The sequence below is a fragment of the Carettochelys insculpta genome, chromosome 13 (assembly GCF_033958435.1).
Source record: "Carettochelys insculpta isolate YL-2023 chromosome 13, ASM3395843v1, whole genome shotgun sequence".
NCBI lineage: Eukaryota > Metazoa > Chordata > Testudines > Carettochelyidae > Carettochelys > Carettochelys insculpta.
In genome coordinates, this window is record NC_134149.1 from 14045865 (window position 1) to 14061363 (window position 15499).

The following is a 15499-nucleotide window of genomic DNA, read 5'->3' on the forward strand; positions in this document are numbered from 1 at the left end:
TGCTCCAAATCTTCCTCCTCCTATCTTATCAGGGAGCTTAGTGATGAAGACATTTAGCCTGCTCAGGTAGAGAAAGAGGGAAAGTCTGGCTCCACCATATGGTGATGGTCTCTTGATCAGTTTGATTAGAGAAAAGGGCCAGATCTGCAGCTGGGGTATGTGGGTGTGGCTCAACTTATTTTTGAAGCATCTGTGCTGATTTACGTTGGCTGAGTCTCTGACCCAGTGTTTTTACATGATGTAAGCAGGTAAATCAGCAGAGCTGAGCTCAAATTCTTAGTTCTGTGGTTTGTTCTTCACCCTCACTTTAATTTTGGTGATCTTAGGCTGGGTTGGGGGCATGTATGTTGAGAGCTTTGCCCTATGTGACTTCACAAAGGGAAGAAGACAGTCCAGATTGGCTCACCACTGTTGTATCCATTCCCAAGACAGCCTGGGAGGAATTCTGGCTGAGTCAGCCTCAGTTCTTTCTGAAGTCCCCAGTGGCAGCACAACCCCTCCACATTCTCTCTGACTTAAAAATGCAGAATCTAGCCATAATACTAAGTGAATGGTATGCTCTGTAGTGGAATTTCTACATTTCTTTTTACTGTCTATTGATGATCTATATTTTAGGTAAAAACCACTGTAATAGTGTCAGCTACAAACAAAAATGCCCCCAAACCTGTGAGCAAATTGGTTATCACAGCATTCTGCTGTCAGCACAAGGTCCTGGGGTCCAGGAGCGCTATTGTCTGGGGTTCATTGATAAATAAAGGCAGAGTGGGCCAGTTGCTTTAAGTCAGATTGGTGCAGATCCAGACTACCACCTCTGGCATCAGTAGAGTAAGTACAGTTTACATAGGTGTCACTCAGAGGCAAATATGGTCCGGTGTCTGCATTCTGGGAGTTCCTAAATTAAAGATACACCACTGATGTTAGTTTTTCTCATGCAGTTGCTTTTGGCTTCTTCCTATCTCTGTTCCTCAGGGTGATTATCATATTTCAGTGACTAGAGGTCAGCACAAAGTTAGTGTTGTGTATCTTCTGTTTTCATAATCAAGTCCAGGTTTCAGATTGCTTCAGCAGTTGCTTAATCATGTACTAGAAAGGGTTTCAACGAGCTGCAGCTCACTGCTTCAGCTGGTGCTTCTGCAAATTGTTTTCCTGATGGAGTTTGGTGAAATTCTCTGTGGTCCTGACAAAATGACTGATGTAGTTACAGATTGCAAATGTCATTCTAATATATTTTCAGTGTTGCTTTTATCATGCAGCGGATCAGGGAGGACGAAATTAAGCAGCATGTAAAACACAATATAGCCTGAAATGACTTTTTGAGCTTCAAAGTACTGATGCTTTTGCTTGATAGTAGAAGAAATGAGGCACAATCTAATTATAGAGTAAGGTAGTATGGTAATGGACGAGGTCCTATATCACCATACAGTGTCAGGAGTTATAGTATAAGCTTGTTCAGCAACAGTTAGTTATCTTAATGCTATTATGATGTAGCTTATTAAAAAACAAAACACCATAGTTTTCTTCCTAACAGTTCTTGCCATTCCACCTCAAATTACTAGTGAAATATTAATTTGAGAAGATTATTACTTTTTGTCAAATCGCCTTAATTCTTAAGACTCCAGTAAAATACTACAGGTAGATTACTTAAACCAGGCCTCCTAAGGCTGAGATCCTCTCAAATTTATGAGTTAAGCAGAGTCAGGTCTAGGACAGGAGAACAGCAAGGAAAACCAATATGGTAGCAGCGTGTGGGGTTGTTGAATCAGTAGGTGGAATTCTCTGTTCTGAATCAGTACTGAGCCGGTGTCCCGCGATGGTAGATTGGGAGTTCTGTGCTACTGGAGAAGCCATATTTCACCTGAGTTGTTCAGAGGTGGCTGGAGCCCTGATTTTACATTAAATGTCGTGCATGTGGGATATCAACCTTAGTGCCAAGATCAAATTCCACTGAGGGACTATGCTCTGCCTACTTAAACTGTCTGTAAACAACAAAGTAATCTTCTGCTTGCAACTACTGATTGTACAGCACTTCTGCCACACCTCCAAATAATACCAGGTCCTAATTATTAACATCTTTTGGCTGGATTTGAATGAAGAAGCTGGAGCCGAAAGGTCCATTATTTCAGCCCTGAGAATTTGTGTCTCCCAGCTAGGTTATATTTATGGTCTTTATATTGACTGCAATTGCAACAATTCAACATTCAGTCTGCAATTAGTCCATCTAAGTTGGAGATAGTGAGAATGAGAGGTGATATTCCATATATTAGCATCAGGTAGCATCTTTGTGTTGTTGGCCAAGAACTTTTCATGAGAAGATACTGACAAAGAAATAGAAAACCAAATGCACAAAGTAATCAGGACAAATTCTGGTGACTTCCCCACAAATGAATATTTGTACATAAATCAGGGTCTGAAAATATTTCATCCATCTATCTGATTTAGTGGCTATTTTTTGTTCATATACAGCACTTCTGTATAGCAGGTTTTTCAAATCCCTTTATAGATGCATTATGGGATTTGGAGAGCTTAAGATGCTAAGGTAGATAGCATGTAAAACTCTACAGAGAAGGAATATGTGGTAACAAGAGAGCTGGGATGACAAGTGGTAGCTGATAATTAATGGATGAACACACATCTCACTGAATGTGGCTTTGTTTCACACTTCTGTCACCCATATCCCAGACAGTGTCACTAATAGTTTGGCACTCACTCAGCCGACTGTAGCAATGTCCTCTGTCACGTTAGGCTGTAGTTGCATTTTTTCTGAACAAACTCCTGTTGAGTTTGATCCTGCAGCTGAAGTCAGTGGCAAAACACTCATGGGATTTCTCACTTGCTGGTAGGGTGTGAAGTCCGATGATGCTGGCTCCTCCTTTGGCTCCTCCCACTGGAAAAAAAAACTGAACAGATGGACAGAAGCAATGAAACTACGAGCAAAGGCAAAGAGTGTATGTAACTAGTTTTCTTCAGAAGACAAAACACTTGTCACACCATAGATGAGTGAGGGGCACCCTAGGTTAGTGAGTGGGCTGCATAAGTGGCCCCTCTTCATCTCAGTGGACTACAAGATTTTCATTACCTGGGGTCGGCAACTGGTGGCTCCGGAGCCTCATGTGGCTCTTTAAGGAGTCATTTGTGGCTCCGGATGCTGACTCCTCTGTGGCTCCCAGCCCTGACGCCACTGAAACAATAGAACTAAATTCAGGTAGTTTAACGACCGGCAGCTATGTGGGGCTCCCTTGTTATGAGCAGAGTGTTGGGAGGGAGGCAGTAGCCCATTTGGACCCCAGGAGAGAGCAGTTTGGCCCTGGAGAGGGATACCAGAGGCAACAGTTCTGTGTCCTCCCCACTGCCCGTCACCCACCTGCGTCTTCCACGGCGTTGGCCATTTCTGGCCGCCTGGTGCAAGTCAGCAGCAGGACGGTAGGCCAGGTAAGATGGGTGGATCTGGGAGCTGAGAAGAGAGCGTAAGGCAAAATGGGTGCGGGGGTCGGGGTGGGGGATAGAGGTAGAATTGGCGCTGTTGGAGTGTGGCTAAATGCGGCAGCCCTTACAGCTGGGCCACACCCCTCACCCCTCAGGGCTGGCTCAGTGTAGCTCAGGTGGCCTCCTGCTGTCTGGCTCCTTGGGGGATGGACCCAGCCTGCTGCACTGCTACAGCTAAGTAAAAGCATCCAGCTCCCTGACCCACCATGGTGGGGAACAACCTGGGCAAGTTAGCGGCAAACTATCCTCCCTCCCTTTAGCACTGAGAGGCCTCTACTAACTCATTCAATGCAATTAAATATTAATGATTATTTAAAAAACTCTGTTAAATTCTGAACAACTCATATGTAAGTAGCAATGATATGTGATCTCGAAAGGAGGGATAACTCCCCCTTTAGTATGTGCAGTGCATTTTGGGATGTGCGTGTGCACTGTTCATAAAATAGGGGTTACAAAAGTATGGTTTGATGTTATTTATTAAGGGCCCTCTCATGTTCACGTGCATTTTGGCTGTTGAATTATTGAGCTTCCTACCAAATTGGAAAAAAATGGCCCTTCTTGCTATTTTCATTGCTGATCCCTGTTCTGAGCTCTAGGGGTCCCAGGTTCCATTCCACCTGCAGGTGAATGGGGTCTGTTGGCATTACATAGGCAGCTCGAATGTGGGACCTCCCTTGGGACTCCTAATCTTTGAGCTAGGAGGGGACACGTGCATTATGATAGACATGTTTACTGTGGGGGCAGGAAGGAAGAGAACAGCATCGCTCCTCAGCATCTCCTGTAGCCAAGGGCTTGGATTGTCCCTGGGAAGGGAAGTGCTGACCACATGACTGCTTGTCATCAGGAAGAGAATGAACAGTAGCAGCTTTGCACTCTCTGATGCTTATTGGAACAGGCACCCGAGCAATGCTGATAGTGGGTGGAACAATGGCTGTGCTGCCAATGCTAGAAGCAACATGCAGGCAAAGAAGGAAACTGTGGGTGGTCTGAGATCCATGGGTCTCACTGTCACTTCTTGTGTTGACCAGGGCTATGTGTCAAATCTTAGAACCTTTCCTTTTCTAAACTGCTGCTGGCCAATGCAGCTCTATAGTGGCAAGTGAGGGCAGAGTTTGTCCAGTCCATGTTCACTGCCCTGTTTATGTTAATTTATTTAATGAACATGACAGGCTATACCAGATGCTCTTGGCTTATGAGCGCCTCTGTTGTTGAAGTCACTCATTGAGTGCCACAGTCTTTGCTCTAACACAGTGGTTCCCAACCTGGGGTCTGTGGTTGCAGGGGGGTCTGTGAAAAAGAAACAAAGGTAAATAAAAATGATAATAGAAAATAAGTTTTAAATAAATTGTGAAGTTACAATCAATTATTATTTTAAATTAAATATCTTCCAATAATGTTATTAATTGCTGACAAAAATCTATGTTGTGGTTTCCTTTTTAATTTAATGAAGTGTACATAGTGACTAGAAGTGGCTTTGATGGGGGTCCATGAATAGTTTGGGGAGATGATGGGGGGCCGCACTACAGAAGAGGTTGGGAACCACTGCTCTAGCAAGAACATTTTTGTCAACTACTGAACCAAAAGGCTTGTGAGACCTCTCTTCCACTGGGCCTTATATGGACCTCTTTTCTATGTAAAAACACATGAAAGCATACTGCTTATTCGCAAAGCTGTGTGGCAGTTCAGGAGATGCCATTCTGCTAACCCTTGAAACTCCTTGTAACTTCTGAGCAAGCTGGACTGGCCATAGAAGCATGGCCAAATTTCACGTTTAAGCCAAGGGGCCATATCATCAGCCGGTGGGATTTAACCTGTGACCTTAGAGCAGGGTTGAGCAAAACACAGACTATAAAGCGGGGCACTGCAAGCCGGCTCCCTGCCTATCCTGCACAACACTCAGAAAATGAGCTGTGCGGCCCTGTTTGTCTTTGAGCAGTTGGTAGGAGGGAAGAGGCTTCACATGCTGTCCTGGCTCCTGAACAATCCCATTGGCTTGTTTCTGGCCAATGGGAGCTACCTATTTTGAAGCACAGGCAGCATGTAAAGCACCCCTCACTCTTCCCCTGTGACTCCTGGCTATTTGGAGAGGCACATGTCCCCTGCCATAGCCAGCCAAGAAATCTGCTGGGCTGCTGACTAGGATGCATGTAGGTAGGTCTCCTGTCCAGAGCCTGTCTCTGGTATCCCACCCCTACCTCCCCTCAGTCCCCTGCTCACCCTGTTTTCCGCCCTACTCCATGTAACCCAAACTCATCGCCCGCTTCTCCACCCATACCCCACATAACCCAAACCCTCTGCACCTCCTCCTGCACCCAGACCCCCTCCTGGACACCAGTCCCAGGTCAAAACCTCTTTCTGCCCAATGACACAACCCAAACCCCTGCACTCCAGTCCTCTGCATCAGGTCACAACTGCCTCCTTCACACAAACTCCCTCCCAGACCCCCTGCTCCCTCTTGCACTCTAAACCCCTACCCCAAGCTCCCTTCTGCACCTAATCTCTGTCCCAGACCCTGCACCTTGTCCATGTATAACATGGAAGAGTGCAGCACTTGAGCAGTTTCTAAATTTTTGGAATCATGAATTATCAAAAATTAAAAATTATTGCCCACCCTTTCCTTCTGAGCCAGTGCCTTGTGTTGCTACTACATGAACTAAAAGCCAGTGGCTTCTTAGCCAAGGCAATACAGCAAACTTTACTCTGTCTTTATCAGAGGTCTCCAAGCCTCTGGGTTACACATGCATAGATCAGAGGTCCATGAAAAAGGTCTCCATGGATCTCAGACCCTACAAATTTCTCCCTTTGTTCTACAGCTCCAGGCCGCCCTGCCACAGACGGCTGGCTGGCAGAGTTATCAAGCTGTCATTAATTCCCCTTCTGGAGCACACCTTTGCTGCAGAGTACAAAGTGATAGTTACTGCAGTTCAGGGCAGCAGCACAGCTAAGTTGTGGGTTCTGTTTTTTTTGTTTTGCTCTCAGTTATGCAATTTTCTGATGACAACAGGCCAGGGCTCTTTCCTAACTCCTCCTTCCTGCCAGATTATGCTGCCCAATTTACATGGGAAGGAGGAGCCATGATGTGGATGCAAGGGGAGTGTCAGTGGGGAAACATGTATTGTAGTGACCAGATGTCCTATTTTTACAGACAATCCCCTATTTAAGCTGTCCTGGAGGTGTCCTGGCTTTTTTCTGTAAAAAGGGCAAGTTGTCCTGTATTTTATGTCCCGCCTTTCAGTACTGGTGAGTCCTGCTGCTGGCTTGGTCCCTGCTTACCAGCCAACTGCCCACCAGTGCTGAGTGGGGGGGATGGATCCAGTGGCTGATGATGGGGTGGGTGTGCAAGGCAAGATGCAGTGTGTGAGGAGACGGCTGCTCTCCCTCCCAGTCTGTCAGTGCAGCCCCTGTTGTGTGCTGGCTCCCATCCTGTTTCTGGCTAGCACTGGCTGTGAGCAGCAGTGGTTGGGGAGTGTGGGGCAGACGCTTGGTGGCTGCCAGTTACACGTCCTTGCTGCTACCCATACCTTGGCCCATTATTTGTTTCCCCTCTTGCTGTCCTCTCTCTGCTTTGTTCCTTTCCTCTGTCCCCATATCTGCTGCTTCCCCATATCCCCTGGCAGAGCCTCTCACTCTCAGTGCAGTGTGGAGAACCAGGTCCCTGGTCAGAGCACTCAGCTCACCAACAACCTGGCCAGCAGGCTCTTTCCTTCTCTTACTGCCTCTGGCTGGGTCAGCGCGCTGGGAAATGTTAAGACTCTCCAGCTGGGCATAGGGAAGCCTCTCTGCCCCTCCATTAAGCTCTCCAGTAGCAGGGGTGGAGAGATTTCCAGCCTGTTCGTGTCCTGAACATACAGGCTCCACAGCAGCCATTGAGGCACAGCCTTAGCACCCTCTTCACCCAGGCCTCTCCCCACCCCCACACTGGATCCTGCCCCTAGAAAGCACAGAGTTTCTCCCTGCCCCAGGAACTTTCCTCTTCTGAGCCACCCCTCTGGCTGTGTTCTCTGAAGCCCTGGGACCTGATGCACAGTGCATCATGCCTGTGCTGTAACCCAGAGACCAGAGGTAGCTGGGTTATCAGTGGCTAACAACAGCCTGGAGATGTTAGCTGCCTTTCAACGCTGTGTGGACAGGAAAAGTCAAGCTGCTTTCGGCCACATGCGGGGAGGGACAGTAAGGAGGGAAAGAGAAGAACACTGCAAAGACAAGGAGCAGCTCGTCCCATCCCCTTCCTCCTCCCCTGTAGCAGGAAACAGCTCCCATCTGCCAAAAGCCTACTGCTGGCTACATTCTAGTGTGGACTCCATCAGAAACCTGGGGGGGTGGGCATGTGACCTTTTGTGGGCCTCCTCCCCCTGCATGTTTTCTTGGGAAGATGCAATGCCAGGTACCTGGAGAAGTGGGTCCATGCTGGGGGCCCAGCCAGTCATGGAGGGCAAGATAACAGTGGATAGGAAGCTTGTGTTGGTAAGTCACAGAAGTGGGTGTGTCCCACGAAAGCTCATCACCGAATAAATCATTTTGTTAGTCTTTAAAGTGGTACACTTCTGCTGCTTTGTTTTGTTGTACAGACTAACACGGTCACCTCTCTGTTCCTGTGTTCCCTGTAAGCTGAGCACTTAGGCGACCACTCAGGAGAGATTCAGGTGCCTTCCAGCTGGTTAGCAAAGTGCCCATAGCTGGCAGCATGTGTTTCTTTAGGTGGTGCACATGTGCACATTCCTAGCTGCACATAACAAAATTTATTCCACCAATTGATGGAAAAAATAGAGGGAACACTGGTCACACCCCCATGTGACATAGGTGTATAGGGATGTGAATGTGTAACATCTTCCTGTGCATGTGCGAGGGTGAGTGTGAGTGTTACCCCTCCCTGTGTGAATCATAAAGCCTTAACATAAAGTAAGTAAAAGGAATCCAACTACACAGCAATTCTTTTTAAGGGGCTCAGTCAACTTCATGTTATTTTGAACATTTGTAGGATTGACTGCTGTTGAACTCTCTTGAATACAAACAATTTGACCAGGTGTCCCTTACTCAGTATTGGGAAATGCGGTCACCCTATATTATGTAGTACTCACTTCCCCTCCTTGCTCTCTCTTCTGTAGATCTTCCATGAGTTAATCCTCCGCATGATGTGCATTGGAGAGAAGCACGTGGCTGTTAGAATAAATCTACCATGGCAGATGGACAGTGCGTAAAAGACTTTCCTATGTCCAGATCAGGTCTATATGTTTAAACTGAGGTAAGAGAAATGCAATACTTGGTTGTCCAAGCTTACTTTTAGTTTTGATGTCACTTTTATAATTTACCTAAAATTACTTTGAGTAAATCTTCATGGGATACATTAAAATTAAGCATGTTACAATAAGTTATTTCAGAACAATAGGAGAGCAGTTTTAAGTGAAAATTCTTGTGAAGCTAATATAAAAGGAAAGCACAGTAATAGATGCTGGCTAGATGTATTTGTTTTGCAGTGTGAATTGTCAGTGATGTACAGCATCGAGTTGCAACCTAAAAGGCTGAATTTTAAGTGATAAAATTATGTGCTGCTTTTGGTGCTCACAGGGTGAAATGCCATTATGCATGTGCTTCTGAATGAAAAAGCTTAAATCAGAAAAGCCTGGAAATACCAACAATGTAATGAATTCCTTTTCGAGACATACTTTCTGCTAGGCAACAAATCCAAGCCCAGCAAAACATATAGTGGTCTTTGGGCTCAGTAATTAATCGTTTCTCCTCTCTTTGCTCCTAATGAAGAACAAAATTAGCATTTAACAGTGGTCCTCTGAAATATAGCTCCTGCATCTTGTGGTTGGACAGGGTGACTGCTGATGAGAACAAAGTCAGAAGATGCTTAGTTTGGAATTGGTTTAGTTTGCATCTCTAAAGTAGTTTTAAAATAAACTATGACTAATACACCTGGCAATTGTGTAAACAGTTTTTATTGAATGAATTGCCAGAAGCATTTTCATCAGCTTCTTGTTCATCTGAGCTAAAGCTAAAAACTTTGGAAAATTGTAACTGGAACGTGAGTGTAGAAATGCACGGCGGGAGGAAAGTGCACTACAATACTCGGAACATTTGGATGGTCATCGTTCAGTTAACTGAAACAGCGAAACAAGTCTATTAGACCTCATTGTAGTGGGCTTCCCCCAGCCAAAAAATTGTCTGTTGATTCAGATGAGATTTTCCCTTCTGATAATGAAACAGCAGGAAGAAAACATCTGGAGAACTGAACAATTGCTGATTCATCATTTTGTAGGTGGCATAAAAATAAAAGGGTCAGGATATCAAGAGCCAGTTTGTTTTGAGGCTTGTGTGCTGAAAGGTGTGCAGTCTTATTATAAAGTCTGCCTCCAACCTCTACACCAGCACTAGACAACGTAGGCTAGCAAGTGGGGTGCATGAGTGGCCCTCCTTGATCTCAGTGGGTTGTGAGACTGTCATAACCAAGACAGTCTTGCAGGATAGGGTAGTTTTGCTGAGTGCACTTGTGTACCTAGGATTTGCATGCCTAGAATTTGTGATGATTGAACTGTAGCAGCACTTCGGATGCAGAGGCAGTGCACAGCTCTCACAGTCAATGTTGTGTACGATCAGCACGCACCTCACTTCATGTTCCCGGGCTTTACATGCTTATCACTTTTGTACGATCATTAAGAAAAACCAAAACAGATGGAAACCAGCAAGAATCTGGCAACCCTGCTCATGGGCAATGGTAAGCAAAATGTCTTCTCAGGATGTCCACCACGGCTCTACACCCAAGTTAACGTCTTTTAGTTGGTGGTGCTGCCATGGCAACTTACAACACAAAAATAGTCCCCCTACCACAGAAGGTGCTTAAAATAGCTTAGAAAAGACTCTAGAAAAATGTCTGAGGAGCCAAGGCAGGGATAAAACACTGAGTACTACTCTGAAAAATTAATGAAAATGACAAAAGAAAACTGATGGTTAGTTACTTGGAGCATTAGTAAATTGCTGTTGGCGTATCCACCCCAGTTGGCATTGTGAATTCTCAGCACCTCTGAAAATCAGGCCACTTATTTACACTAGATTTCAGCCCTAAGTTTGCTAATAGTACAGCCCTTGCTTCCTGTGACAGAAGTGAATTTAGTTACAATTACATAATCGTAGTTGCCTTTGAGCAAAAGGCTATTTTGTAACCAAGGGGAAACAAACTAATGGCCTCTGTCTATTTTCTGGTGGCCTGGTGTCACCAACAGAAGAGCTACTTCAGAACGCCCACCCTCAAAACTAGTTTTATCTAATTAAGTCTAAATCCTTCATGTGTTTTGCCCTTCTTTGATATTTGCATGTTAGTTTTGACATATTGGTCCATTGTCCATGCTTGGCACTTTTGGTCTGTTTGTAGCAATGGAACTTTTTAAAATGATGCTAGAGTGTCATGGAAAGAATAATGACTTATGCTGATTATGCCAGTATCTTATAATTGTACAAATTGGTTTGGGATTGGGTTCTCGACCCTTCAGCACTGAGGAACTGATAGCTGTTGACAGAGAGGCCCAGAATGTAAGCAGTTGCACATGCAGCTTTCTGGACCTATTGAAGTAAATGGGAATTTTGCTACTGGCTTCCAGTAGGGCCAGGATTTTATGTTCCATGCATATGCATGACTCTGACGTAGAGTCCCTCCTGACCCAAAACTGCCTGTCAGTCCTGCTGTGCAGAACTGCTTGTGTTTTACTGTCAGGTGGCTTCTCTGTCCTAAAGCTTACCAGGAACTCCACTGAGATTGCAAGTAGAATTTAAGGGGAACAGGAGCAAGCCCTGTCACAGGGTAGCTGACCCCTGAGGAGGTCAGGCACCCAGCCTACTTGTGACAGTCTCTTCAAGGAGAACAAGCCACCTCAGATCCAGTTGTGAATCATTAATTATTTTAGATGGCAGAGCAGCTGCTAATTTGATAAGGAAACCAGTGCCTAATATATGTGTTATGAAGGCTCAACCAGGAAGCCCCAGACTTCTTGGAGGGAGCTCACCAGGAAAGGCACTTCTGGAGGGAAGAGGTTCCAAAAAGAAAAATCTGCCAACCCCTTGGGAGACCTGGTCCCAATGAAAGGACCTTACCAGAAAGTGTCAAGAAATCCAGATTGCAGAGGAATGCCGGTCACGCAGGAGAAGAGCTGCGGTGGTTTGACCCCTTCAAGGATCCCGAATCCATAGAGGAAGTACTTCCCACGTCATGGCAAGAGGCCCCGACTATAGAGACAGCTTCAGATCAAGATGGCCTTACTGGTTAGGAGCCTGTATTAAGGACACAGATGTACGCGAGGAGACAGTTGGGTGGGCAGACAGGCTGAGATGAGCTTAGTCCCCCAGCTAGTATACAGAAGGGAAGGCTTGGCTGTGGACCAGGTTTTGGCCTATGGTTAAGTAAATGGAACCCCTGAAGCAGCACTGTTCACTACATCAAAACCTCATTTGAACTCACTGACTGTCTCTTTGGGGAAGCTGAGTCAGGGATGCAACAGTGGTTCTGCACTGGGCTGCCAGGAGGCACTCCAGAGGTGAGTGTCCATCATAACAAGGCCTTAATTTGTTACTTAAATTTGATTTGACTGTTGGCATCCAAGATCGAGTTACAAAGCTATGAAAATAACCCATTCCTCTCTGAACGGCTCTTCATGTTACACACGAAATAGTTTGGTCCATAGCACAGGGTGCTTGAAGACTGCAAGAATTGCTTGAGTTTGTTGCTTTCAGTGCCGTTCTGCATTCTCACTTCTGTAAGCATTCTCTTTCAGGATTCATGTGTATTCTCTGAGTCAAGTGAGCTTCCTTCCTGATGAAAACTCTTTGGCAATGATTTTGTATTTGTCCTTGATACAAAAGTTTTCAAAAGATCTTCACAGACTCTAATCAGGGTAAAATGCAAACAGCCTCTGAAATCTGCCTTTTCTAATGTTTCCTTAGGAAACCATTTTGTAAGTTACAAGCACGCTTTGGCAGATGACGTTGTGGTTACTGTAATAAATCACAGGAATGTAAGACACTTCATTGCAGCTGCAGCATGGCTAGTTAGGGTCCTATTCAAGAAAAAGGCTTAGGCAATGTATTTTCTTTTCTCTAAGCCACCTGTGCCATTTCCCCCCTTATAGATCAAGTAAAAAGACTCTCAAAATGCTTTTGTAATTGTCTCTTTAGATTTCTAATCTGCAGATGTGTATTTTAAAGATAAAAATACCCAAACCTTAATAGTGCTCTTTTAAATGGCATGCCATCAATTCCCCAGGTTCCTGCCGGTTTTCTATATCTCTTTAATGAGTATGAAAAGAAGCTTAAGGAGGTGTCTTTGATTGAAGGCTTGACCTGGAATTACTTTGAATTCATATTAGACAGCTGGTATATATACCAGAGTAGCCTTAACAGAGAAATCTTGTGGGTAAGTAATAGATAGTATTGAAAAGGGGGAATAGATTTTGATTTAACAAAACAGAACCAGTGAAGGAATTGTCATAAGTAATTCTATAGCTCATGCTGTAAAGACTCCATCCTGCAACATGCTTAACCCCTCCTGGAAAATACAATGGAGCCATCAGCTCAAATGGACTCTAGGATTGTGCATGCTTAGTGGCTTACAGTAAGTGTACAGCCTCATACTGGATTGGTCTTCAAGAAGAGGCCCAATCATGAGAAGCCCTGTGCACTCAAAACTTTGCTGGGAATTGTGTGCGCTTAGTGTTTCTTAGGTTACCATAGTTTTTTAGTTTAAAAGATTTACTAGCAAGCTATTCCTCCATCAGTGCATGAGACTGTCTGCTGTATGTGCTAATAATAACAGGAGTACCCATATGAATTGCTAGTTTGTTAGTAGTGGGGAATGAATCCCTTCCCACGTGGCAGAAATTTTCTGGAGTTGACGACGGTAATATTGCAGAGTTCGAGTGGTGTGGTATTAGTGTAAATGAAATAAAAACACCCTGAAAGTCAAAAGGTTAATACTGTCATGTAACTGTCCAACATTAAACAGAAAAAAAAGAAAGAAAGAAAATACTTTTAAACAAGGTTTGGGGTTTGGAATACAGAGATAAGTCTGCTTAGTTCCATTGCAAACACACTGGTAGACATGTTTTCAGTCTTCTATTAAAATACAGTAAAGAAGAAAGCAGCTGAAGTATTTTAAATATGAAGTAGTAAGGCCTTTATTTTAGTCATGTTCCATATTCTGTTTCCTTCAGCAGGAGGGAGTTTTTAGAAGAGAAGGCCCCTCATTTGATAGTCTCTTAATAATCCCCTCTTTCAGCGCTAAAAGATGAAACTAGGTGGAATGGGCCGAAGCTGTTGTTCAAAGTCCGATCCCAGTTCCTTAAAGACAAAACAAGACAAACACAGAAGGGGAAAGAACAGAACCTCAACGACAGAAGACATCTGCATTCTGTGCGTTTATCATTCTGCTCTATTCAGCTGTCAGCAGAACACAAATATTTCTGAAGTCACCCTCCTCTACTTGCCACCCTCTGAGAAAACACAGCCCTTCCACCTCCCAGAACAAAATGTTGTCAATATACTTGGTTAACTCTAGCACAATATGCCACTGACCTCTCTGCTTGAGCAGGAAATACTCCATTGTCTCTGAACAGGAGCCGGCTTATAGCTGGCACCTACCTTAGGCTTCCTTTTCATATACTGGTGAGCAGTTCCAGAGATAGGACAGTCTCTGGAAAGCCTCTCTTATTGAGCCAGCTCTGGAAATGAGGATTGTAATGTCAATGACCTTCACTTAGGAAGCTCTTAATCTTGCCTTTATCAGGATTCTGCATAAAGGGTAATGTCGTGTGAGGCTACGCTGACTAGACCTGAGGGCACAGTTAGAACTTTGGCAATACAATGACAAAACAAACAGTGCAAATAAATCTTAATTTTCACCAATTCCTCATCTTCCTTTCTTCTTGTTTTAATCCTCTTCAGGAGTTCACATGGCAGCTGTTGAGCAGATGGCGTGTGCTTGGTGTAAGCATTAAATCTATCTTTCTCTGGAATGTGGCTATTCAGCAGAAGCATCGGGCTCTGCTGTTGGCTCACGCCCCCACTGGCAGCTGTGGAGCTGCCTGCAGGCTAGTGTCAGCCAGGTTACTCACTTTCTGAAAGACTTGGCCTCCTGAAAGTCTGCCTTGTGGGCTGGCTCTCTTGTTGGCAGCTGTGGGTCATCTGGTGCTAAATAATGTACCTTGTCCTGGTGCCTCTCAAGTCATTTGGCTTAAAAAGATTTTGATGCCTATTATGATTTTCCAATTAGAAGCCACTAAACTGGGACTTCTGTGTGCACATGTTCAAAACACACATGGAGCAGATGACAGAATGACTTTTCTGAGGGTTGTCTGGCACTTGGAGGCTGGAGCAGGGCCCCCTCTGCCAGGATTCCTAGGTTCTGTTCTCAGCCTTGTCACTTACCACTACAGGAACTTGGTCAACTGAAGTAACCTCTCTGTTCCTCTGCTTTCCTGTCTGTAAAATGGGATTAACTCATACTCCTCTGCTTCAAATGGATGTCAGGAGACTTGCTACCTTGCAAGTTTTGCTACTTGTTCATCAAATTTGAAACTGTACAGTGCCAGGGAGGCCAGAGCCTGATTGTTAACCCTTTGGTAGACACACATACACGTAGTTAAAGATGCACAAGTGAAAGAAAGGTCCTTTTTAAAACCCAGAGGGGGTGCTTTTCTGAGGTGAGGGAACCACAATACCCTGACAATTTGAAGTATGTGTGTGTTTGGGAAGACAATAGTTTGACTGTAGGTAAAATATAGTTTGTAATATGTGCTGCTAAACTGCGCTTTTTGAAAAGTGATAGCATTAAATCCAAGTAACTGATTTAGTCACCAGCTATTTATGCCCCCATATATAATACAGTACATAGGACATCACATATCTAGATTGTCTCAGTACCTAGCTGTTTACATTTGTCATATAGCTAAGTAACTGTGATGACCATGTTTCCTTTACATTTCTAAATTGTTTGCCCATCTCTTTGCTGTGAGATAAATTTCATTTCGAA